Below are 24,791 nucleotides of genomic sequence, written 5' to 3' on the forward strand. Positions count from 1 at the left end.
AATTCACTTCTCTTCACTAAAATAACACTTTTCCTTCCTGGTATCTTTTTAGAAACATCTTAACAATCCAGTGAAAGCTGCCCTCATACACTGGCATATGCTCAGCTGTTACCCTGAATATCCAATGCTATTGAAGATTTCTGTAATTTTGTCTACTTTGCTGGATATTATATTGTAAGCACAAGGTCTGCAGAGGCTTTCTCAGGAGTTATTGACTGGCTGCTAGATTAACTGTGAAGCTACAGTCACCAAATACTTGTTGATAATGAGTGATTCTGGAGTCTGTCCCACTGTACTCCACCACATTTCTACTTTTTAGTTTATTTTATTATTTTATAAAAAAATACTTTATTTTATTTTTTAAGATTGCCAAATCAGTGAGAATGCACAAGGGGCATATATCTTCCTATAATAAAGACCTTGGGTCTGATTTAATCTCATTTTTAGAGCCTTAGCAATCAATGAACCAGCCACAACTAAAAGGTAGCAGCTTTGCTTGGGTGGAAAAAACAGTCTGGTTTGGTATAGAGCCCGTTTCAAATAATGCCCCTCTTCCATTTTTTTCCTTTCTTGAAATGTCTTGATAAAAAGATACCTGGCAAATGAAATCTGCCTTTAATCAATCATTACATTTTTTAAACATTTACATTTTTTAAACACTTACATTTTTTAGACATTTAAATAATTTACTTAAACCAAAAAAAAAAAAATCAAACAGTTCACCCATTTCTCCTATCCCCTATCCCCAGCCTCTGGCAACCAACAATCTGTTCTCTGTACCTATAAGCTTGGGTTGTTTTGTTTTGTTTTTTAGATTTCACATATAAGAGAGATCATATGGTGTTTGTCTTTCCTTGTCTGACTTATTTCACTTAGCTTAATGCCCTCAAGGTCCAACCATGTTGTTGCAAATGGCGATATTTCATTCTTTTTTTATGACTAAATAATACTCCATTGTGTATGTATATCACATTTTCTTTATCCATTCATCAGTTGATGGACACTTAGGTCCATATCTTGGCTATTGTAACAATGCTTCAATGAACACGAGGGTGCATATATCTTTTCAAATTAGTGTTTTTATTTTCTTCAAATAAATACCCAGAAGTGGAATTGCTAGATCGTATGTAGTTCCATTTTAAATTTTTTGAAGAATCTCCATACTGTTTTGCATACTGCCTGTACCAATTTACATTCCCACCAACAGTGCGTGAAGTTCTCTTTTTTCCCACATCCTTGCCAACACTTACTTCTTATCTTTTTGATACTAGTCATTCTGACTGTGTGTATCTCATGGTGGTTTTGATTTGTATTTCCTTGATGATTCGTGACATTGAGTATCTTTTCATGTGCCTGTTAGCCATCTGAATGTCTTTGGATTTTCTGTCCATTTTTATATCAGATTGTTTTTGTTTTTGCTATTGATTTGCATAAGTTTTAAAAAATACATTTTGGTTATTAGCTCATATTATATGGTTTGCAAATATTTTCTCCCATCCAGGAGGTTTCCATTTTATTTTGTTGATGGTTTCCTTTTGGTGAAAAAGCTTATTAGTAAGATATAGTTTCACTTGTTTATTTTTGCTTTTGTTGTTATCTACTACGCTTTATTGTTCTGGGTTGTTTTACTGCTCTCTTTGGGTTATTTATTAAATCATGAATAATAAATAAAGGTCACTTTTCACTTAGGAAGTTGGCTTCTGATTTGGTTGACCTCAAGAAGGAGTGTGAAAGATGAAGGAGGGATTTAGCAGCTGACTTCTTCTCCATAACGAGCCAGGCAAAACCAGCAGAAAACAATTATTTTTTTAACCTTCACATAGGGGTGAGCACAGAGCAAATCATAAAGTGAAGTCTTGTCTAATTATACAATAATTATCTACTCTTTTAATTTGAAGGAATATTCATCATGCTTCTCCCTCACCAAAAGGAACATCCTCTGACTTGGTAATGATCAAACTATATTCTTAAGTAGAGAGAAAGGCAGAAATTAGACCTTCCTGTTCTTATGCAAAGAGCAGTTCTGTAATGAGCTGTCTTTACCTGCTCCATTCTTTGGAGCCATGTGACCTTCCAGCAGGACAGACACCTGATGTGCTAAACAATATGCTGGTGCCTAGTCTCTCTGGTGAGGGCTAATTACAGCACCGTGGCTCGGGAACTCAGGAACAAAGCAATCACTCTCTTGTCTTGACTCCTCTCCCACTCCTGTGCTACACCACCAACCCAAAGACTTCCGTGACTTTTTTTTTTAAATTTTTTTTTTTTCAACGTTTATTTATTTTTGGGACAGAGAGAGACAGAGCATGAATGGGGGAGGGGCAGAGAGAGAGGGAGACACAGAATCGGAAACAGGCTCCAGGCTCTGAGCCATCAGCCCAGAGCCCGACGCGGGGCTCGAACTCCCGGACCGCGAGATCGTGACCTGGCTGAAGTCGGACGCTTAACCGACTGCGCCACCCAGGCGCCCCAAGACTTCCGTGTCTTGGCTCCCAACATGTGCATTACCCCCTCTGAATTCTGTGTTCCTTTCTTTCCAAGTCATGCTGAAATCTCCCAGTGGACCCTTGAGTGGCATTGATGTATTACATCCACGTAACACAGAGGTCTATCATGTATTGTTTCCTAACATTTTTCTTCTGGAAACAGTTGCTAAGTATGCATCACTTTTGCAGATAACAAATGGCTGCTGAGGGAGGAAGAGGTATTATATAAAAGAAGATTCCTTTTTTTCTCCATAATCCATAGTAATGGAGACTGAAAGAAGAATGACTCCTTTCTTCTTTGCCATTTAAACTGAATTAATTCTCCCCACTTGTGAATTTTTATAAATGGTTCGGGATTTCCATTAAAGACACTTCCCTGGGAAACTAAAAGGTTCTGGATGGGGATGGCTTCTATGATCCAGTGGAAGTTCTATTCTCAGACTGTTTCAAGGGGAGGGGAGGAGGAGGGACTCAACACAGGCTTTTAAGAAATCATTAAGGAGTCTTTATTGATCAGTCAGAATTCTGATAGTTTATTGACCTTTACTCTGAAACAGTGTCTGCTTTTGAGGTGACTGTGTGCCAAGTAACTAAAAGTCCATGAAAGCATCTTTGAAACTCCATTTCTAGCTCAAAGAAGTCCTCAGATATGAGTGCCCAACTTTTCTTGCTTCTAGATAATGGGTACTTTCTTTTGTAAAGTGAGTATTTGTTTTGGTTGTCGCAGTAACTCCAGGGTGCTGCTGGCATTTAGCTGTGGGGGCCAGGAATGCTGGTTGTCCTGCACTGGGTGGTATGGCCCTGCACAAAGGAATACTGTCCCGTATTTCAAATGATCATTGACTGCCTCTCCAGACAGTCATGCAGGTAAAAAAAAAAACCTACTTATAATTATCCAAATCCAGAACCTAGCGTTGAGTTTTATATAAAGTAAATTAATTTCCTATTACATAAAGTGATACAAATTTATTATTTTACAAGTCTAGAGATCAGATGTCTGAAGTGGGTTTTGCTGTACTAAAATCAAGATGTCAGCAGGCTGTTTCTCCTGGGGACTACAGGGGAGGATTCATTCCCTTGTCATGTCCGGCCTCCAGAGGCTGCTTGCATTCCTTGCCTCATGGCCTGTTCCTCCAGCTTCAAAATGAGCACCGTGGCATCTTCAGCTCTCTCTCAACTTTGACCCTTCTGCCTCCCATTTTCTTTATAAAGCCCTTCTGACTACAACCACATAGCCCCGGACAAACTCCTCACCTCAAGGTCCTTAATTTAATCACATCTGCAAAATCCTTGGTGCCACATAAGTTGACATATTCACACGTTCCAGGGGTTAGGATGTGGACTTCTTGGGGGATAATATAAAGAGTATTCTTGAACTTAAAAAATATCCCAAATTTTCTAGGAGACTGCCATATAATTAAGAGAAGATTATCTTTTGCTTTTTTCATGACCAAGAATTTATCCCTTTTCCCATGTCAAACATCGTGACACTGACAGAAGCATGGCTCACAGTATTTGAATTGCCAAAACAAACAAACAAACAAACAAACAAAAGTAAAAAAAGAAACCCCACTGCTGCATCTGCCTGCATCTGTTCCTGTCACATTCTCTTTATTTGAAATAAAGGCATAAGCTTAGCATACTCATCTTGAATCTTCATGTTGTATGCCTGAGCATTTCCATATTGAAATACATATTAATTTATTATAAACTGCTTCTTATTTCTATTTTATAATATACTTAGGACATTATATTGATTTTTTCCCTTGAAAATATATGTATAGTTAGATTATAATATCTATGAATTTTATTTCTAAATAGTAAAGGGGACATTACAAAATATTTGTTGTAAAAAAGTAGAGCATTGAGTCTGATGTGTGCATGTCAGATTCTACTGCCCCTTTCATTTGAAGAAGTCTCTTTTTTCCAGGTCAATGCTATCTATGCATTGGATTTTACTCCCTTCAATCTCCTTCAAAACCCTACTGGACCAATTCTTGCTAAGGGCATCAAGCAAGCCCCCCATGACATATTCTATAGTTCTGGTACACACTCTACTCCCAAGATCATGAAAATTCTAGGAAAAATCTCTAAAGGAGTCCCCCAGACCTTCAAGAGCCACTACAAGATGTCTCAGTTTCCAGTACCAATGGTTCCCCATTGGTGCTCTAATTAGGAACACTATGGACCTTCCTCATAATGATGGCCATGACCAAAACCATCGCTCCCTACTTCTGTGTGTCTGACCACCATCCGAGGTCTGAGCTTCTCTCGTCAAGAGCTACCACCCTGGCTCTTATCTCCAATATAGTTCAAAACATTTTCCTAGTCTGATGCACCCTCCCACCCTGCCATTCCTATGGAACACATAGTCCGTCATCAACAAAATCCTCACCTCTTCTTCAAAGGTTCCCTTCACCTTTTGCTACCTGCAACTTGGCTGTTTCAGAATACCATGTCCACTACTGTAGTAGTCTTAAGTGTGTTGTGCTTCCTCCAGAGTCCATGCACCACAGAGCCAGACCAAGGGCAGATGTGCACACTGTCCTCATTCCACTTCTAGACCATTATTCCTTCTTTATCTTTTAAGCTTCATGCATCTTTGATACATGATAATGGACTACACTTGTTGTAGCCACTCGCTGACTCATCTACTGCTCATTCTCCTTCATCCTTTGGAGATTTTAGCTATGTTCCCATCATTGTCCCTGTCTTCACTTTTGGGGACTGTAATATACACAAACATGATCAATCCAACTCCCTGACTCACTTCCTTGACTTCTTCACTTCCTGTTATGTTTTCCTCCACTTGCCTCCAAGCTTCTACTCTCATGGTGAATCATTACCTGTGTCATCCCTAGTAACTACATAATTTCCAAAATTTCTACTTCAAACCTCTTACTCTCTATCACCTCCTATCTTTTCAGTTCATGCCCTCTTGTACTCCAAGTCCAACAACTGTTAGTACTCATTAGGATCTTCAGCTCCTCGATCTTACCACTTTTTATTACCTATCACCCCTCATATCCTTGCTTCTCTATTCCTCTAGCTAGGACCCCATGGTTCACCCCTGTGGTCCCTCCTTGCATAGACCCTTGACTCCATTTTCCTCCCTCTCTCCATTTCATCCATATGGCAAAACCCAGTGCTAATAATCTCTAAGCCTGCATTATAGAAAAACACACATTATGTTGACTGGTCTTTAAACTTTCTGTCAATTCACAAATCTCAAGTGGCCCTTCTGTATTGCTCAACCGTCGTAAAGTATTTTATAGTCACTTCACTCTTCAGCTCTGCAACAAGACTATTTCAGAGCTTCTTCCCTCTTCTCTACTCCTAACACTTCCTCCTTCTCACTGTCAGCTGATGACCTTGATTTTTATTTTCTGGGAAACATAGAAGCAATAAAAATGAATTATCTGATTTTATCATCAGATCTACCAGGCTATCTTTTCCTCTACCCATATGTCCATTGTTCTTCTGGCCACTGTGTACGGTCTCACCTCCTTTTAAAGGCCATATTTGGACATATCCCCATTTGCACACTCAAAAACTTTGCTCCTATGTCCACTCCACTCACCAGTATCATAAATTTCTCTTTCAATTGCCCCGTACTCATCACAATACATACATGCTGTAATTTCTTTCCCCTTAAAAAAAATCCTTCCTTAAACTTATGTCCTTTCTGCCTACGAAGCTTTTCCTCTTCTCCCATTTATAACTCTCTTTTCCCCTCACAGTCTTCTGTCAGCCTATCCCAGCCAATCTCCACCACTTTACTAAAGCTTCTTATGTCAAGGTCAATGCTGATCTCATCTTGTCAAATCCTTGAACCTCATCTTGCTTGACCTCTCAGCAATTTATGACACTGGAGGCACTTCTTCCTTCCTGAAAAGCTTTCTTATTTAGCTTCCAAAATACCTCACTTAATAGTTCTTTTAATTCACTGGCTATTTCTTCTTGGTCATATTTGCTACTTCCTACTCTTCTTTCCTGCTTTTCTAAATTAAGAGTTCCCTAGGGCTCAATCTGTGGCAATATTCTCTATTGCTCTTTCCACTAGGTGGTCGTATATAGCTCCTAAGTATATGCTAATGACTCGCACATTTGTATCCCAGCCCTTACCTGTCTTTCTGAAGTTCAGATTTAAAAACCAACTGTCAGTCCAAACAAGACATACAGGTGGCCAACAGGTACATGAAAAGATGCTCAACATCACTAATCATCAGGAAAATGCAAATCAAAAGCACCATGAGATACCACCTTGTACCTGTTAGAATAACTATTATCAAAAAGACAATACATAACAAATGTTGGTGAGGATGTGGAGAAAAAGGAACCCTCATGCACTGTTGGTGGAAATGTAAACTGGTGCAGCCACTATGGAAAACAGTGCAGAGGTTCCTCAAAAAAATTAAAAATAGAACTACATATGATCCAGCTTCTTCTGGGTGTTTATCCAAAGAAAATAAACACACTAATTTGGAAAGATATTTGCACCCCCATGTTCATTGCAGGGTTATTTAGAACAGCCAAGATGTGGAAACAACCTGTGTCCATCAGTGGATGAATGGATAAAGAAGACACACACACACACACACGCGCACACACACACACACACACACGAGTATTATTCAGCAATAAAAAAAGAATGAAATATTGCCATTTGTGACAACACGGACAGACCTCAAGGGGATTATACTAGGTGAAACAAGCCAGACAGAGAAAAACCAATACCATATGTTCTTACTTATATATGGAACTAAAACAAAAGCAAAACTGAAAAACTCCCAAACTCATAAATAAAGAGTACAGATTGGTTGTTGCCAGGGGTAGGGTATGAGGGATAGGTAAAATGAGTGAAGGGAGTCAAAAGGTACAGACTTCCAGCTATAAAATAAATAAGGCACAGGGATGTAATGGACAGGACGGTGACTATAGTTAATAATAATACTGTATTGCATATTAGAAAGTTGCTAAGAGAGTGGATCTTAAAAGTTCTCACCACAAGAAAAACATTGTTTTGTAACTTCGAATGCTAACGGAAATAACTAGATGTAGTGTGGTGATCATTTTGCAATATATAAAAATATTAAATCATTATGTTATACACCTGAAACTAATATAATGTTACGTGTCAATTATACCCCAGTTAAAATAAGATAAAATAAAGTAAAAAAAAATCAACTGTCAGTTCACTCAATATCTCCACTTGTCTGTCTGCTACCTTCTTCAAACTTATCAGGGCCAAAATCATTCCTGATTTTTTCTTCTGAACCTATTTCTTCTCCATTCTTCCTCCATCTTAGTAAATTAAATCACCATTCTCCAAGCTGCTTAGTCTCAAGCCCAGGAGTGATTCTCGATTGCTTTTCTCTTTTATCCCACATCTACTCCACCAGTAAATCATTTGTTCTACTTTCAAAACATATCTCAAATCTGATCAATTACCACCCCTATCATTATACCCTAGGTTAAGTCACCATCATCTCCCTCCTGGGGTCACCACAGGAGAGCTCTTAACTGGTCACCCTTCTTCCACATTTGCCTCTCTACTCTCTATTCTCCACATGACTGCCATATGATCTTTTAAAATTACAGATATGATCATGCTCCTTCCCTGCTTCTTATCTTCTAATGACTTATCATCACATATAGAATGAAAAGCAAATTTATGTTGCTGTGGCAGAAAGTTTTAATGCTCACTGAACATTCATTTGCTCTCCCACATTTTCTGGAGCCCATGCACTTGGACCTGACCATATGACTAGTTATTGCTAATGGATTTTGAGGAGAAGTGATCTGTATTACCTCTGGACTGGGTTGGGTTAAAGCTCCCATGTGGCCTCACCTCTTTCTTCCTTTAATGTAGCAACTGAGCTGCTCAGGTTGTGATGGCTAAGCCAAAAGATGGAAACAGCCCGTGACCAAGTATTGTTTTCAGGGGGCTTCCCAGCAAAGAAATTGAACCTGTAGTAGACTTTGAGTGATAAACAAACCGTGTATTAAGCCATTGCGATTTGGGGGTTTGCTTGTTACTGCAGCCCATCATAGCCTACCCTCACTAATACATGTGATCTACATGGCTTTCTTATCTAATTTCATTGGCCTTTCTTCCAGACTCACTCCCATCCAATCTCACCCAGGTTTTATTGCCAAACCCATTCTTGCCTCAGGGCTTTTAAGTCTAGCTGTCCTTGTACCTAGGAAGTCCACTTTCAAGATCATCATACCACACTACTTTTCTCCACTCTCTATCCTCTTATCCTTTTCATTAAAGAAGTTCATAGTATTCAAAATTACATATTTTTTAGCTTGTTTATTGTATATATCTCTAAATAGAGAATAAAGACTTTTTGTTGGTGTTCTCTATTGTATCCTCGGAGTCTAGAACAGTGCCTGGCACACAGTTCACATACAGATTAATTGCACTAATGGTATCAACTACTTATTCCTTGCTATACCTTTGCCCTAAACAGATGGACTTTGGTTCCCTAAGCATGAATCTGGTTTCTTCTGAGGGCTTGTTTTGCCCAGTGGGGCATTAGTAGATGTGACACAAAAATAGACTGGAAAAAGTGCTTGCATGTATCTGCTTACCTTTTGTATCTTTGCCATTGCCATAAAGACATACCTTGGCTAGTCTGTGGAAGGATGAAAGACACATGGAGCAAGCTGAAGTGCCCATCATCTTTGCTGAGGCCAGCTTAATCAGTTGGCAGCTCACTGCCCCCAGACATGTGAATGAACCCAGCCCAAATCCAGACAAGCCTAGGCCAAACCAACTGAGTGTTTCAGACTAATGAACTAGACAATTGCTTATTGTTTTACACCCCTGAGATTTTATGATTGTTTGTTACATGGCACTACCATGACAACGGATAACTGATACAACAGGGACTCAATAGATAGCTATTGAATGTTTACAGTGTATATGGAGATGTTCTACAGTTGGTATGTAGATACTCTTTCCTAACCTGCTCTCCCTCCTGTGTTCATGATTTGACTATCCATCTACCTGTTCTCCCAAGTTAGTAAACTGAGAGAAGCCTCGATTTCTTCCTGTCCTTCATTTTCAACTCCTACTCCCTTCTAAACATTGAATAGCCCGCAACATTTTACAATGCCACCCTAAAATCTCTGGAATCTGGTTTCTCCAGTCCCATTGTTCTAATAATATTTTACCTCAATATTATAATAACTTCCTATTTGGTATCCCTACCAATAGTTATTTTGCCCACTCTAGAACATCCTCCAGACTGCCATTAATTTTGCCAACCTCAAAAACAAATATGGATTTATAGTTATATAAAAGATTGAGGGGTCACTTTGAAATACTGCTTTCCCAAATTCCTTAGAAAAATACTTAAGAAATAATTTTTAAAAATAAAAAAGAAATAAATGTTACCTGAGCAAATTCAATAAGGGAAAAAAATTAAGAACAACAAAGACAAACATATTCCAGCCCATTGTTTCTTAACTGTCTGAATAATCAATTTATTATTCCTCATATAATATCAAATATTGAGATTATGGAAAGTAAACAGAAATGGATGCAACATTATCCCTATGTTCATGTCACTCATGCATTTGCTCTGCTGAGCAGGAAATAAAGGGTAGACTTACAGTGAGCATTTCCAACAACTCTCTGCCTATTTTGTCTGCCCCACAGCCTGCAGGGAGCTTCTTTTATTACTGAGACTCCATTAATAGTTGTGGTGGTAATAAATTACCATAGTGCTCATCAATTACAATTTTATGTTTCTTCCATTTTCTTTTAATTTTATCCATGGATAAATTTGTAATATGAAAAATGGCAAGTGTAAATGGAAAACATTGGCTTTTCTAATGTATCATACTTCCTCTTGCCCAGGGTCTTCATAAATGCAGCTAACTTTTCTAAACCCTTTCCCCTCCACACAACTTCCCTCTGTTTATCGTGGGCTTAAAGAAATAGAGGTTTCATTGTTTTTCATAACAAGAAGGCCAAAGCCAGGTAAGGTAGTTTAGGGCTGGTATGTGGGTCAGTGATATGCTCAGGGCTCTAGGCTCTTTCTAACTTTCTGAACCACAATCCTTAGTGTGTAAGGGTTGTTCTCATAGGTAAAACGTGCTGCTAACATCCAGGTCTCTTGAACCGGTTCTAGAGAGGAAGAAGGGGAGAGAGCAAAGAGTTAAAAAAAAAAGTGTTTTTTCTTGTAGACAGTGCCTTTTTGTTCAAGCAGAGAAGTTCAATCTAGAGACTTTCTCCTGCACCCCATTGGCCAAAACTTTGTCATATGACCAATGCTCCCTTCAAGTAAAACTATGACATTGACAATATCTCTAGTAGAGGATGGGAAAGAAGGGGGCTGTAAATGGCTTTTGTGTAACCAACCCAGTGTCTGCCACTCTGCTCTTCCTAATTCCTACTCATCCTTTAGATCTCAGCCCCAAACCATTCAGACTAAGTGTATTTTTATATACTCTCGTAATATTAATATTCTTTAATAGCTGTTAAGACACTTTGTAATTGCACACTGATTTGAATAATCAGTGGATTAATGTCTTATTAATATCTGTTTGAGGGCAGAGATCAGGTTTGATTCTTGCTGACCACTGTATCCCTAGAGCCAAAGTATGTATGGTATTTCACTTAGCAAAATATTCTTTAGCTCCATCCATGTCATTGCAAATGGCAGGATTTTTTATGGTTGAGTATAATACTCCAATATATATAGATATGGGTATAAATATAGATGTAGATATAGATCATATCTTCTTTACTCATTCATCAGTCAATGGACACTTGGGCTATTTCTGTAATTTGGCTATTATAGATAATGCTGCTATAAACACTGGGGTGTGTATCCCTTTGATTTAGTATTTCTGTGTTTTTTGGTAAATACCTAGTGGTGCAATTGCTGGATTGTAGGGTACTGCTATTTTTAACTTTCTGAGGAACCTCTATGTGTTTTCTAGAGTGGCTGGATCAGTTTGCATTCCTACCAACAGTGAAAGAGGGTTCCCCTTTCTCCGCAACCTCGCCAACTCCTGTTGTTCTTGTGCTGTTGATTTTAGCCATTCTGACTGGTGTGAGGTGATATCTCATATTGTAGCTTTGATTTGCATTTCCCTGATGATCAGTGATGTTGAGCATCTTTTATGTGTCAGTTGGTCATTTGTATGTCTTCTTTGGAAAAATGTCCATTCATGTCTTCTGTCCATTTTTTAAATGGACTATTTGTTTTTTAGGTATAGAGTTTTATAAGCTCTTTATGTATTTTAGAAACTAACCTTTTATCAGATATGTTATTTGCAAATATCTTTTCCCATTCCATTGGTTTCCCTTTAGTTTTGTTGACTGCTTTCTTAGCTGTACAGAAGCCTTTTATTTTGAGAGTATTATGCTAAGCAAAATAAGTCAGTCAGAGAAAGACAAATAACATATTTCACTCACAGGTGGAATTTAAGAAACAAAACAAACAAGAAAAGGGGAAAAAATGAGAGATAGAGGCAGTTAAGAAACAGACTCTTAACTCTAGGGAAAAAATTGATGGCTACCACAAAGGAGGTGGGTGGGGAGATGGGTGAAATAGGTGATGGGGATTAAGGAGCACACATGTGATGAGCACTGGGTGTTGTATGGAAGTGGTGAATCCATTACTATATTGTAACCTAAAATAATATTACACTGCATATTAACCAACTGGAATTTAAATAAAAACTTTAAAAAGAAGTATGTATTGTACTGACTCTATAAATATTTAGATCTACATCTACACAGCATGAGAGAGTTCAGTGTTAATGGAACATAACAATGATTGTTATGTGATGAAATGTTTCCCCAATCAATTTACATTAATAACAACATGTTAGAAACCAACAAACTGTATATATAATGATTTTTTAAGCCACAAAACAAGACTTATTTATACTTCTTTGATAGTATCTCTTTGTTTGCCTTATTCATATTGCTTATAGGAAGGGAGAATCTGGAAAAAATAAAACCGGATATTTTAAAGATAAAGCTTCGGCCGCCTGGGTGGCTCAGTCGGTTGAGTGTCCAGCTTCGGCTCAGGTTATGATCTCACAGTTTGTGAGTTCGAGCCCCGCGTTGGGCTCTGAGCTGACAGCTCAGAACCTGGATCCTGTTTCGGATTCTGTGTCTCCCTCTGTCTCTGCTCCTACCCCGCTTGTGCTCTGTCTCTCTCTCTCTCGCTCTCAAAAATAAATAAAACATTTTTTAAAAAATTTTTTGAGGGGCGCCTGGGTGGCGCAGTCGGTTAAGCGTCCGACTTCAGCCAGGTCATGATCTCGCGGTCCGGGAGTTCGAGCCCCGCGTCAGGCTCTGGGCTGATGGCTCGGAGCCTGGAGCCAGTTTCCGATTCTGTGTCTCCCTCTCTCTGCCCCTCCCCCGTTCGTGCTCTGTCTCTCTCTGTCCCACAAATAAATTAACGTTGAAAGAAAAAAAAATTTTTTTAAAAATTTTTTGAAAAGATAAAGCTTAATTCTTTTAAATTGCAATTTTTATTTTTCCCTCTAAAATGCTAAAATGCTAATTACTGAGGTCCTTAAATAAGCCATTTTATTAATCACGGTCTTGTTAAAAATCTTATAAAATGCATATCTAGGCTGAAAAAGTCTGTGCTGCTCCATTTTGCTTATCTGTATATTTTTCTCAATTTTGTAAAATCTGTGTCTACCCACAAGGATGTGTCTCTCTCGGGATACTCTGTAGTGTGCCAGAAAAAAAGATGAGCGTTGAGGTTCAGCCTCTTTCCCTAGTAAGGAAGCTCCACTGCTGGGCTCTTTCTTGCTTCTTGGGCTGGCTTTTACATTGATCATCGTCATAAAAAATGTGGCTAGGTTCTCTCCCTGCTATTATATCATTGGCTGGCGGGACTCCTAACCTGAGAGGGTAAAATCTGTTAACTACTTTGTAGACCTTACTTCCACTGTTTTTCTGAATCAATAACCTATTGTGGTATTTCTTTTTTCTTTTGCTTGACATGGAGGACCTGGGGAATGCCCTGTACTACTGTGTGATGGCTACACAGAGAAAGAATTGTAAGCAATATCTTCTAGGAATATTTCTCGCCACCAAGTTCATTTATTTCAGAAAACATAATACATTTCAGAAAATGCTTATTTCCTTATAGCCCTGAAACCAAAACTTGCAAAGACAGCACCAAAAAATGAAATGACAGTTGCACTTTACAGCAAAGATACAAAAATATAAATTAGGGGTGCCTGGGAGGCTTAGTTGATTAAGCCTCTGCCTTCTGATTTTGGCTCAGGTCATGATCTCACAGTTTGTGAGATCAAGCCTCATGTAGGGCTCTGTGCTGTCAGCTTGCTCTCTCCCCCTCTCTCTGCTTCTCTCCCCACCCACGCTCGTGATCCCTCTGTCTCAAAATAAATAAATAAATATTTAAAAATGTAAATAAAATATTAGCAAGCAAATCTAGCAGTATAATAATAGAACAAAGCATATAACCAAATACTGTCTATTCTAGAAGTTCTACAACAGCTGAAAACTACGAAATTAGGCAATAAAAAAAAAGGTTGTATCCTTAACACAGTTCCTGCAATTCAATATGTAATTTAAAAATGAAGATTTAAATTTAAAAATTTCCAAGGTTATGAATAGGTTATTCATAAAAAAGTAAAATATAAAGGAATAGCAAATATACAAAAATATCCAAACTCACTAGTAAGAAATGCAAACATAAATAACATTTTATTTTTTTTTTTAAATTTTTTTTTTTTTTTAACGTTTTTATTTTTGGGACAGAGAGAGACAGAACATGAACGGGGGAGGGGCAGAGAGAGAGGGAGACACAGAATCAGAAACAGGCTCCAGGCTCTGAGCCATCGGCCCAGAGCCCGACGCGGGGCTCGAACTCACGGACCACGAGATCGTGACCTGGCTGAAGTCGGCCGCTTAACCGACTGCGCCACCCAGGCGCCCCATCATTTTAAATCTTTTAAATTGGGAAAGATATTTCTGAAATTGTTAGGAATGTGAAGAAACACTTTCATGTAATGGGTGTGTATATTCTGATTCACGCTACTAACTTGCTAAAGCTTTCTGAAGTAAGCAAAATGAAGCCAAAGCTTAAATGTCCAGCACTCTGAACAAACTTTTCTTCTAAGAATCTATCCTCATAACCACGCACATGTTCGAGTATAGCTAGAGCACATTGATCACACAAATTAAATATTGTAGCAAAAGCTAGAAATAAGTACAAAGCCTCAGGATGAGACATTATTTAAATTATGATACTTTGTAGCCATAAAACATGATCTTTTAGAAGAACATTTAATTACATGAAATGTTCTTTATTATGTTAAAATAATTTAAAATATGCCATAGGAGTATAGTTATGTAAAATATCCTATGCATAGGGAAAAAATCCTGTACTGAAATAATTTCTAAGAATTGACAATAGTGAGATGAGGGTTGATTTTGCTTTTGTTCTTCATCATACTTTATTTTCTGTAAGGTGCTAATTCTCCTTAGTGTATACATAATGGTTTATAGTGTTAGAAATATATATATTAGATGTTATCAAAAGGGAATTTACAGTTGCGCAGATAGTATTCAACAGTAAGTTATTTTTCTTTAAAAAGTAGCATAAGTATATCTTAATTTTACACAGTGTTATAAGTCAAATCCATTCCATTTTTAAAAAGTAGCTTAAGCTTAAACCTAAATAAATAGCCTTAAAGAATATCTTCAGGACCCTTCTGGACTCATCTGCTTAATCAGAATCATAGTACTTTGCATTTTTTAATTTTTAATGTTTATTTTTGAGAGAGAGAGAGAGAGAGAGAGCATGGGTGGGGAAGGGGCAAAGAGAAGGAAACACAGAATTTGAAGTCTGGCTCCAGACTCCAAGCTGTCGGCACAGAGCCTGATGCAGGGCTCAAACTCACAAACTGTGAGATTGTGACCTGAGCCAAAGTCAGACACTTAATCAACTGAGCCACTCAGGCACCCCAGTACTTTGCATTTTCAATATTGCTGTGTAAATCTACTCTTCAATTGTTTTATGCACAACAGCTTTTGTTTTTTTCTGCTCCAACTCCATTTTTCAGGCAATGATATTTATTGAAGTCATGCAATTTTCAAACTGTTGAAGAGGAGTTGAGAGGATATAAGCAAGGGATTTTTGATCCAGGTGTAGAGAGAAAGGGAGAAAGGAAAGACAAAGAAAAAGGGATGCGAGCTTTAGATCAAGTGTGGGTCCAGACAGGTGCTAGCAGAAAGCTCAGCTCTTGGAAACCTGGCCCTACCCCAGGATTTGTAAACAGCACAAATCCACTGAAGATGCTGGAGAGGTAAAGAATCATCTTGGCCATCTAAACAGGACTTCACTGCCCTACTGCCCTGAACCCCGGCCTACCAGACCCTTAGGACTGGCTGGGACCATGACCCAAAGTCCCTTCTGATGACGATATCCAAGCTACAAAGTTGCTACATATTCATCAAAGAGAATCAGCCTTCTTGCAGACTTAGAGCATTATTGAGGGAAATGGCCAGAAAGGGAAGAGGATAGTATCTTTGCCTTCTTTGCATTTTGCCTGGTTTTAGGTTGGCAGTGCCTTAATTGGGCCACTAGAAACCCCTGATGACTGTGATATGGCTCATATTCTAGCTGAGTCTTTAACATATTAACTTCCAGACCCCTTATCATGCCAGCTGGAAAGAGAAAGGAAATGGTCTTAAGGACTTGGATACAGGGTTTCTAGGTTATTGTCTAAGTTCCTCTTTAAGAGCTCAGTTAAGGTGTTGAGCTAACGAGTTGCATTTCAGCCTCAGGACTGCTTCCCTTTTAGTTCCCATCATGAAGTGAGGCATTTTTAAGCACCCCCCCTTCCCGCCCCCGACACCCTGGGACTACTTGGGAGAGTATTTCAGCTGTTTGTGGGGCTTTCTTTTGTTTAAACATTTTCAGAGTCAAAAAAATCCTCTTACGAGAGCATATTAATTATTCAAGAGGACCTTTCTCCACAGTAAAATAAAATTAATAAATCGTACACGGTGAGTATTTAAGCTTATGCTCCTAATCTCCCCACATGCCACTAAATGTGTACATGAGACTTTTCAAAATTAGTGTCTCAATTATACTCTATGACAGAGCAGAGGGGTAGCTAGCACGACTGTTCACCCTTCCTGCACGAGCTCAGGCAGAAGGTGTGATTTGTGAAGGTGGCTGCTTGTTAGTCCATATATGGCTTAGGGCACTGAGTTAAGCTATAAGAACAGAGCACCACTTATTTTTTATGATCTGAAATCTAGGGCACTGAGAAGGAAGAGAAGGGAAAGGAACTCAGCACTTCTAGAGCCATAAAAAAGTCATGAGAGTCTGTCCTCGGAGGAAAACCCATCTGAAGAAAGAACATCTCATGATCCAATTGGAGGATGCAAGGGCACCAGTTCCCTTCCAGGCTCTGAGAAGAAAGGCCCTCCCACCAAAGACTCATGCCAAGGGGAATGGAAGCTGCTGTGTTGACCTTCTATATAGGATGAACACAGTGTCTCTGGGCATAGATCTGAAACATGCTGACGGCCTGAGTTTGTCAAAACTAACAGGCACTACTTTTCCTTTTTTTTTTTTTTTAGATAGGTATACTCTTTTCTTTTTAAATTTGTTAAAATTTATTTTTGAGAGACTGAGAGAGACAGAGAATGAGCGGGGAGGAGCATAGAGGGAGAGGAAGACACAGAATCTGAAGCAGGGTCCAGGCTCCTAGCTGTCAGCACAGAGCCTGACATGGGGCTCAAACTCACGAACCATGAGATCATGGCCTGAGCCGAAGTGGGATGCTTAACCGACTGAGCCACCCAGGTGCCCCACATTTTCTGATGATTCATGTGAAGAAACAGGATACACCCAGAAAAATTCTGACACCTATTTTCCATAACCTCAAAGTCTCAAAAAAGAAACTGAAAGACCCAGGACAGATGGTGATTTTTTGGTCACTTTATCCATGGCAATGAGCCAGTATGAATGAATGGAGGTCCATTAAGAAGGTAAAAACATAAGAGAGTATGGAATGCAGCTAATTCTACTCAGGTAGCAAAGTGACTGAATGCAAATTTGGGGTGGGATGAAGTTTTGCATGATTCTATCTATGTAATTCAGATGATAAGATATTTTTTTTTCAATATATGAAATTTATTGTCAAATTGGTTTCCATACAACACCAAGTGCTCATCCCAAAAGGTGCCCTCCTCAATACCCATCACCCACCTTCCCTTCCCTCCCACCCCCCATCAACCCTCAGTTTGTTCTCAGTTTTTAAGAGTCTCTTATGTTTTGGCTCCCTCTCTCCCTAACTTTTTTTTTTTTCCTTCCCCTCCCCCATGGTCTTCTGTTAAGTTTCACAGGATCCACATAGGGGTGAAAACATAGGGTATCTGTCTTTCTCTGTATGACTTATTATACTTAGCATAACACTCTCCAGTTCCATCTACGTTGCTACAAAAGGCCATATTTCATTCTTTCTCATTGCCAAGTAGTATTCCATTGTGTATATAAACTACAATTTTTTTATCCATTCATCAGTTGATGGATATTTAGGCTCTTTCCATAACTTGGCTATTGTTGAAAGTGCTGCTATAAACATTGGGGTACAAGTGCCCCTATGCATCAGGACTCCTGTATCCCTTGGGTAAATTCCTAGCAGTGCTATTGCTGGGTCATAGGGTAGGTCTATTTTTAATTTTCTGAGGAACCTCCACACTGTTTTCCAGAGTGGCTGCACCAATTTGCATTCCCACCAACAGTGCAAGAGGGTTCCCGTTTCTCCACATCCTCTCCAGCATCTATAGTCTCCTGATTTGTTCATTTTGGCCACTCTGACTGGCGTGAGGTGATATGAGTGTGGTTTTGATTTGTATTTCCCTGATAAGGAGTGACGTTGAGCATCTTTTCATGTGCCTGTTGGCCACAGATGATAAGATGTTAAGATGAAAATCGGAGAAGGGTAACACTTGAAGGAAGCCAAGGAGATGCAGGGCACATTGAACTATTCGATTGCAGTGGTAAGGTGTGGGTGGGTTCTGTGGGCACTGAGAAGGCAGAGTTCCACCATGAGAAGGGCTCAGGGCTTTGGGCTCCTGGAAGACACACCTGGATTCCGATCTCCAACACAGTCTCCGAGGCCCTTTATGGAGAAGATGATTCTGCCACTGCTGCTTGTGTAACTGTGTAACGCGGGAAAGGTGTTTTGTAATATCAAATTGGCGATGAAGAAATGGCGTTTCTATATAAGAAGTGTGTGTATAGTAGTGAATTTTATGATCAGTATATGTTACTTGTGTGTGATTTGTTTTTAATATGTTGGAAATGAGAATCTGATATATTAGAGAATTTGACTCACCAGATTTGTAATTTTAATTGAAACACGTAGGAGGATTTAAGTAATTAGTTTTGTAGTCAATATTTAGAGTCTCCTAAGAACCTCATTTACTGAACTTGTAAGTTCAATTCTTAGAAAGTTGAAATGCTTTAAGAGAACTTAATATGCTAAATTAGAAGTTTTGATTTATTAGATTTACCAGAACTATGCGAGTCCTGAGAAAGATTTTGTTTCTCCTACTTATAAGTCATCCTGTTAGGGATTTGAAGTTTTAAGAAAACCAGATGTATTAAATTTGTGTATTACATTTGAAATATTTAAGAGAATTTCATAATCAACTTTATAAGTACAGTTTACATTATTAAGATTATTTGATGTTAAAGTTTGCAAAAATTTGTGACTAATTGGAAATATGTAAGATCATTTCACTAAGTTTAAAAAAGTTAAAATATTTAGGAGGAAGTACTCCATCTCATGTTTAAGAGCTAATTGAATATTAGTCAAAATACAAGGGAAAATGAATGTTTAACACTTTAACCAGATTTATAACAACACTTCCAAGATTTATAAGATGTGTTCAAAGGCAAAAGAAACACAACTTTAACAAATTGAATATCAACTAAAACACATGCAGCTGTAAGAGGTTGTTTTGTTTTGTTTTGTTTTTTTGCTATTATCCTCAGGCATTTCTCCCTTACACATTTTTGCTATGACTCTCAGATGTTTTTATCTCAAACATTAAACACTCAAATGATGCTCCACGTGAGGGTGGTGACTTTGTGGCATACAGGATGTGGGCAGTGAACATGTGGTTTTGGAGATGGTATCAGTGAAAATGATTTAGTTTTTCTGGACTGTGATATGCAAATCCACATGCTAGGCTTCTGGTAGAGTGAGTATCTCCACAGGTGGGAAGGATGGTGGATAGCATTTGGCAAGAGGTTTGCTGTCCCAATTGGAAGGATTTTAAACTATAATTTAGGCAGGGACATAAGTGCTTCACCCTATTGCTGTTATCGCTGATGTAGAAGGAATTCAAGAGGAGATGAGACAGGAATGGTGTGTAGAATAGGTCTAATGGTGTGTCAGGGTTTATTATAGATCATAATATAACCATTAACTGAGATCTTACAGGATTTCAGGCAATGAATCAGCAACTTCCCATACATTTCCATACTTTCCCTTTCCCCCTCTCTCCCTGCAACAATACTCTACAAGGTAACTTTTATTATATCCCTTTTATCCGATGGGGAAACTGAGGCCCAGCGAGGTTGAGTGTCTTGTCTACATTCACATAGCTAGTAAATGGTAGAAGCACTGCTGGGACCATGGCCTGTGCTCTTTCCTACACTAAACTGCGTTATCAAAGGTGAGATATAATGTTATTAAAGGACATTCTTATACAAAAGATATGCAAGGCACTATGTAGAGTATCCCAAATGTTAAATATAATGATAAAGCTGAATTGGAAGGTAGATCAAGTAAAGAATTATAAAAGAGAGGAGCAAGGAATCAGGCTCAGGGCTGCTTAGATAGACTTCCTAGAGCTTCATGTGTTGCATCAGTACTCAAGCTGAGATTTATCTCTTAAGGACATCATTAAAGTGTCTCTTCATCCCTGGGGATTCCTCACCCATAGAGCCTCATATGTCCCCTTTGAATGAGTTGGAATAATAGCTTCTCAAGGTAGCAAGAGGTTTGGGCAATATAAGCCAGTTCCTCAGTCTGTCCTCCAGGTCTGTGACTTTCTCAGGCTCTCTGCTGGAATTTTCCTGTGTCTGTGGTATTTTAATATAGTATAGACTAGCTGTTCAGACAACTGCTGTGGATATGGGACTTGGAGTGTTAAGTGGAGGTTAGGCTTTTGCTTTTCCTGACTCAGGAAGGACAGGTAAAGCAGAGAGTACACTTCCTGTTGGTAGTAGGGGTGTTGGAGAAAAAGCTAAGGGTTGACAATAGTTGGGCCACAGAGGGGTCTATGAAATACCTGAGTTTCCAGTATTCCTGGATAGACTAGAGGTAAGATAGAAATGATAAACACCTCCTTTGATTAGAAGTGTTCTCCTGAGGTGCAAGATCTACTGGGGACAGGGTGTGGGTTAGGAATCCAATAGGGCCCAGTCAAGTGAAGTGTGGAGGAGGCAAGTGTGAATTAGAGCACATAAGTTATTCTAGAATAGGTTCAGAACACCTGTTCTGAACCAAACATTCTGTAGTGTAGCAAAACTTCATTGTAGGCATACATTTGGCCCAATTTTTATTTTCCTTCAAGGTAGAACATCATAGGTGTGTTTGAGGTCCGCCTGATGCATTTGGTCTGGTTTTCAGATTTTGGCTGATGTGTGTAGAATAGAGGTACAGTCAAATCAACCACTATCCACACATTGTAGTGAATATCTGTTCTGTGTCAAGCAACAAGGTAGCTTCTGGGAACAGGTATAAAGTGTCCCTGTTTTCATAATGCTTGTAATCTAGCAGGTAAGGAGGTGTGGGAGAGACCAACAAGTTACAGAAAATTGTATAAATAATATCGGAATAGGTAAGAAGGATACTTTATCGAGACTTGAAGGCTTAGTGCAGGTGGTACTTGTGCTAAGTCTAAGAGGACAAAGTAACCAGGTAGGATGCCATCCCTATAGCAAGTGAAGCCAGACAGAGTAATATTAATAAGGCAGTGCACAGTTCTGGGTATTAGTTAACCTCTCAGTTAAGAGGTCCATTAACAAATGGGAATAGCCAGTAGAGACTAAGGAGGATGGAGAGATGAAGAAACTGAGGGCAGTTAACCAGGGATGGAAAAGCTTTAGGAGGGATATATCTAAATGACTGCCACATAGAAGAGTCATTATATTAGTAGGAGCAGCCCATAATCAGAGGCAGATTTCAGTTCAACAAAAGGAATAATTTTATAATGAACCAAAATGTGAATTTAACAAATGAGACAGATTGAGTAAAATATTTAAGCAGAATTTGATATTCTCATAATGGCCCTGTCTAGAAAGTTGTGGGGTTGAGTTTTTGTTTGGGTGGAAAATTTTCAAAAGAGTCTGTAACATCCTTTCTGGCACAGTAGGACCCTTATGTCACTTTTCAGCCTTCAATGACAGCTTTCTTTAGATGATATAACATCCAAAAGCCACCTTGAGTGGGAGTATGTAGGCAGATGTCTAAGGCACAGGAATGCAAATTGCATGGGTCTCCAAGCTATGAGGGAGTAAAGAGTGGGAGGATGATGCTAAAAGAAATAGTTTCTAATAGTCTTTCATGGCAGAAACAGAATCTCCATTGCTATTGAGGATTAGATGAGACAATGGATTGGAGAGGATGGAAACATAAAGTATCATTATCAATTTTATTAACATGAAATCTCTTTTCTAGTGTCCAAGTGACAAACACTTATAAATCATTATAATTCCCAGTCGAGTGTTCCTGAAATTAATTTAAAAAATACAAACTCCACATTGTTTTCTCTGCACTTTGTTGTTTCTTTTCTCCTCCTCTGCTCCTTCTTCCACTCCTTCTTCCTTGTCTTCCTTTTCTTTATTTTACCAGTAAGTTTTTCCCATATTCCCAATGGCAGTTCTTCCCTCTGTCTCCAAGTTCCCTCAGCATGGTATTAATTACATTGGGTTAAATTGGTATTCATGACTTTATCATCCCCCCAAACTGAGAGCACAAGGGCAAAGGCAAGTTTTACTGCCTCAGAATTTGGCATATGGTAGGTGTTCAGTAATGGTTGGATGGATGGATGGATGGATGAGGAAGAGGACATTCTCCTCATTGTCATCTAATTTTATCCCTCCTTATCATATTCTGCTAATACTACCTTTCATAGCTACCAGTGTTCTTTACCAAATCCAATGTCCTCATCACCCTAGGATTCTAATGACACTGATGAACAGAACCAACCACAAGTCACCTGTCTTAACCTTTGTCACTCTACATATCCTGATTTCTCCACTACCTCTCTGCTTCTTCCGCCATCCCCCCCGCTCCCACCCCATTACTTGATAGGACATTCTCACGAATTGTTGATGTCTTTGCCTCTTCTCTGGAAATGTGTACAGGTAAAAGAGATGTTTTCTTCTTTCAAACTCAAATAAGCCATCTGTTTGGAAAACTCCTAAATCCACATTTTCATCCCTGGCTTCTTAGTTAGTTTCTAGTCCCATATCTCAAGTTGCCTTGTTGGGCATTTCCAACTAATTGTTACATTTTCACATCAAATCCAGCCAAAATTGTATTCATCTCTTTCCTCTCCATTCATTTCCTGATTTACTAACCTCTGCATTCATTCCCTGGTTTACCTGTGAACTCACTTCACTTGAGTCAAGCAGTCATTCTTCCCAAACATTTTGCAACTTTTTGCTTCCATAATTTTGTCAAACAGTTTCTTTTACCTGGAAGGTCACCTTTCTTTATCATCTTCTCTAAAAAATTTGATCTAATCTTCAAGGTCCAAGTCAATTGCCACTTTTTGAAGTCTTCCTTAATCATCACTGCTGGACATAATGTTCTTCCTCTTCTCTCATATTGAATTTGTCTATACAATCATATAAAACATATTCTAGCACCTTATAATGTAGCTACCTCTATATCAGTTCTATTTGCCTCAATATGTAGCATAAAGCTCTTGAGGGAGGACATGAGACTTCGAGTTAGGAAACATCACCTTACCTGGTGGCATTATCCATCAATGGACTGAAGATCTTTGTCCAAATTTAACTGAGTGTTTCTACCTCAAGATCCTCATTCAACATTTGCTAATTTGACATCAATAATAATAACAAAGTCTTGTGGTCCTATTACATGCATTTACATTGAGAATTACTCTTCATTTCCCTTCAATTAAACCTATGTTTCTGCCAGTTTTTTTATAAATTTTTTTTTCAACGTTTATTTATTTTTGGGATAGAGAGAGACAGAGCATGAATGGGGGAGGGGCAGAGAGAGAGGGAGACACAGAATCGGAAACAGGCTGCAGGCTCTGAGCCATCAGCCCAGAGCCCGACGCGGGGCTCGAACTCACGGACCGCGAGATCGTGACCTGGCTGAAGTCGGACGCTTAACCGACTGCGCCACCCACGCGCCCCTCTGCCAGTTTTTTTTAAAAACAAGGTCCTTGACCATTTAGCATACTGGGAGCTCCCATGAGTAGGGACAGGATGTGACAAGTGCAGTGTGACAGCTCCAGAGAGAGAGTAGGTGGGCATTGAATTTCTCCACGAAAGATCCTTCAGTCTAATTGACCCATCCAAGATGTTAACAAGCTCAACTTTGATCTATGTCAACTCAGACATTTGAGGTTCTGGATTTGAAAAGACAGGGTCAGTTGTGATGGATAAGCTTCTAGTGAATGACCATTCTCAGTATCACAGAGATGCTTGGTCATGGGTTGTAAGGTTCATCTAAATTAGTGAAAAGATTCTAAAATCTATGTTTGACCTCTGGACAGTGAAGAATTGACCTGAGATATACAATGGGATCCAAGTCTAGTCAACAAGGTGGGGTTCAAGGACAGACTACAGGTCTGGTGGAGACCTGGGAAGCAGGCTATTTAAATTTGTAGCTGAGTGTGGCTGGGAGAATGGGACAGACATCACAGAACCATCAGAAGTTTTTGTTGTTTATGCATGTCTTTGCTTTTGGTTCCTCTTTTACTCTGTCAGAGCGCTCACTCCTTCTTTTGCCTTCAACCATTGCCCCTATCTGGGCAACTGTATATTTGGTCCTGATCATATTTCATATTGTTCAGAAACCATCATAATTTAGATGTTTCCTTTCACTCAAACACAACATCCAGGACCAGTCTGAGGAGTGAGCAACCTTCTCCTTTCAACTCGCTGAAATTACACTTGCCCCTTCCAGGTAGAGAAGTGGTGTTACCAGCCCGGTGCTTTGCTGAGCTTCCTGTTGCTGTGTGTTTAATTCCCAGTCAGGTTGCCTTTTGCC

General features: G+C 39.0%; 1 protein-coding gene across 1 annotated transcript in view; it reads right to left on the reverse strand.

The window, feature by feature from the left end:
* Positions 1–24,791, reverse strand: part of TACR1 (tachykinin receptor 1) — a 139,742-nt gene that overhangs the window by 110,289 nt on the left and 4,662 nt on the right. The gene's annotated exons all lie outside the window — the stretch shown is intronic.

Source organism: Prionailurus viverrinus, chromosome A3 (assembly GCF_022837055.1).
Source record: "Prionailurus viverrinus isolate Anna chromosome A3, UM_Priviv_1.0, whole genome shotgun sequence".
In the NCBI taxonomy this organism is placed as follows: Eukaryota; Metazoa; Chordata; class Mammalia; order Carnivora; family Felidae; genus Prionailurus; species Prionailurus viverrinus.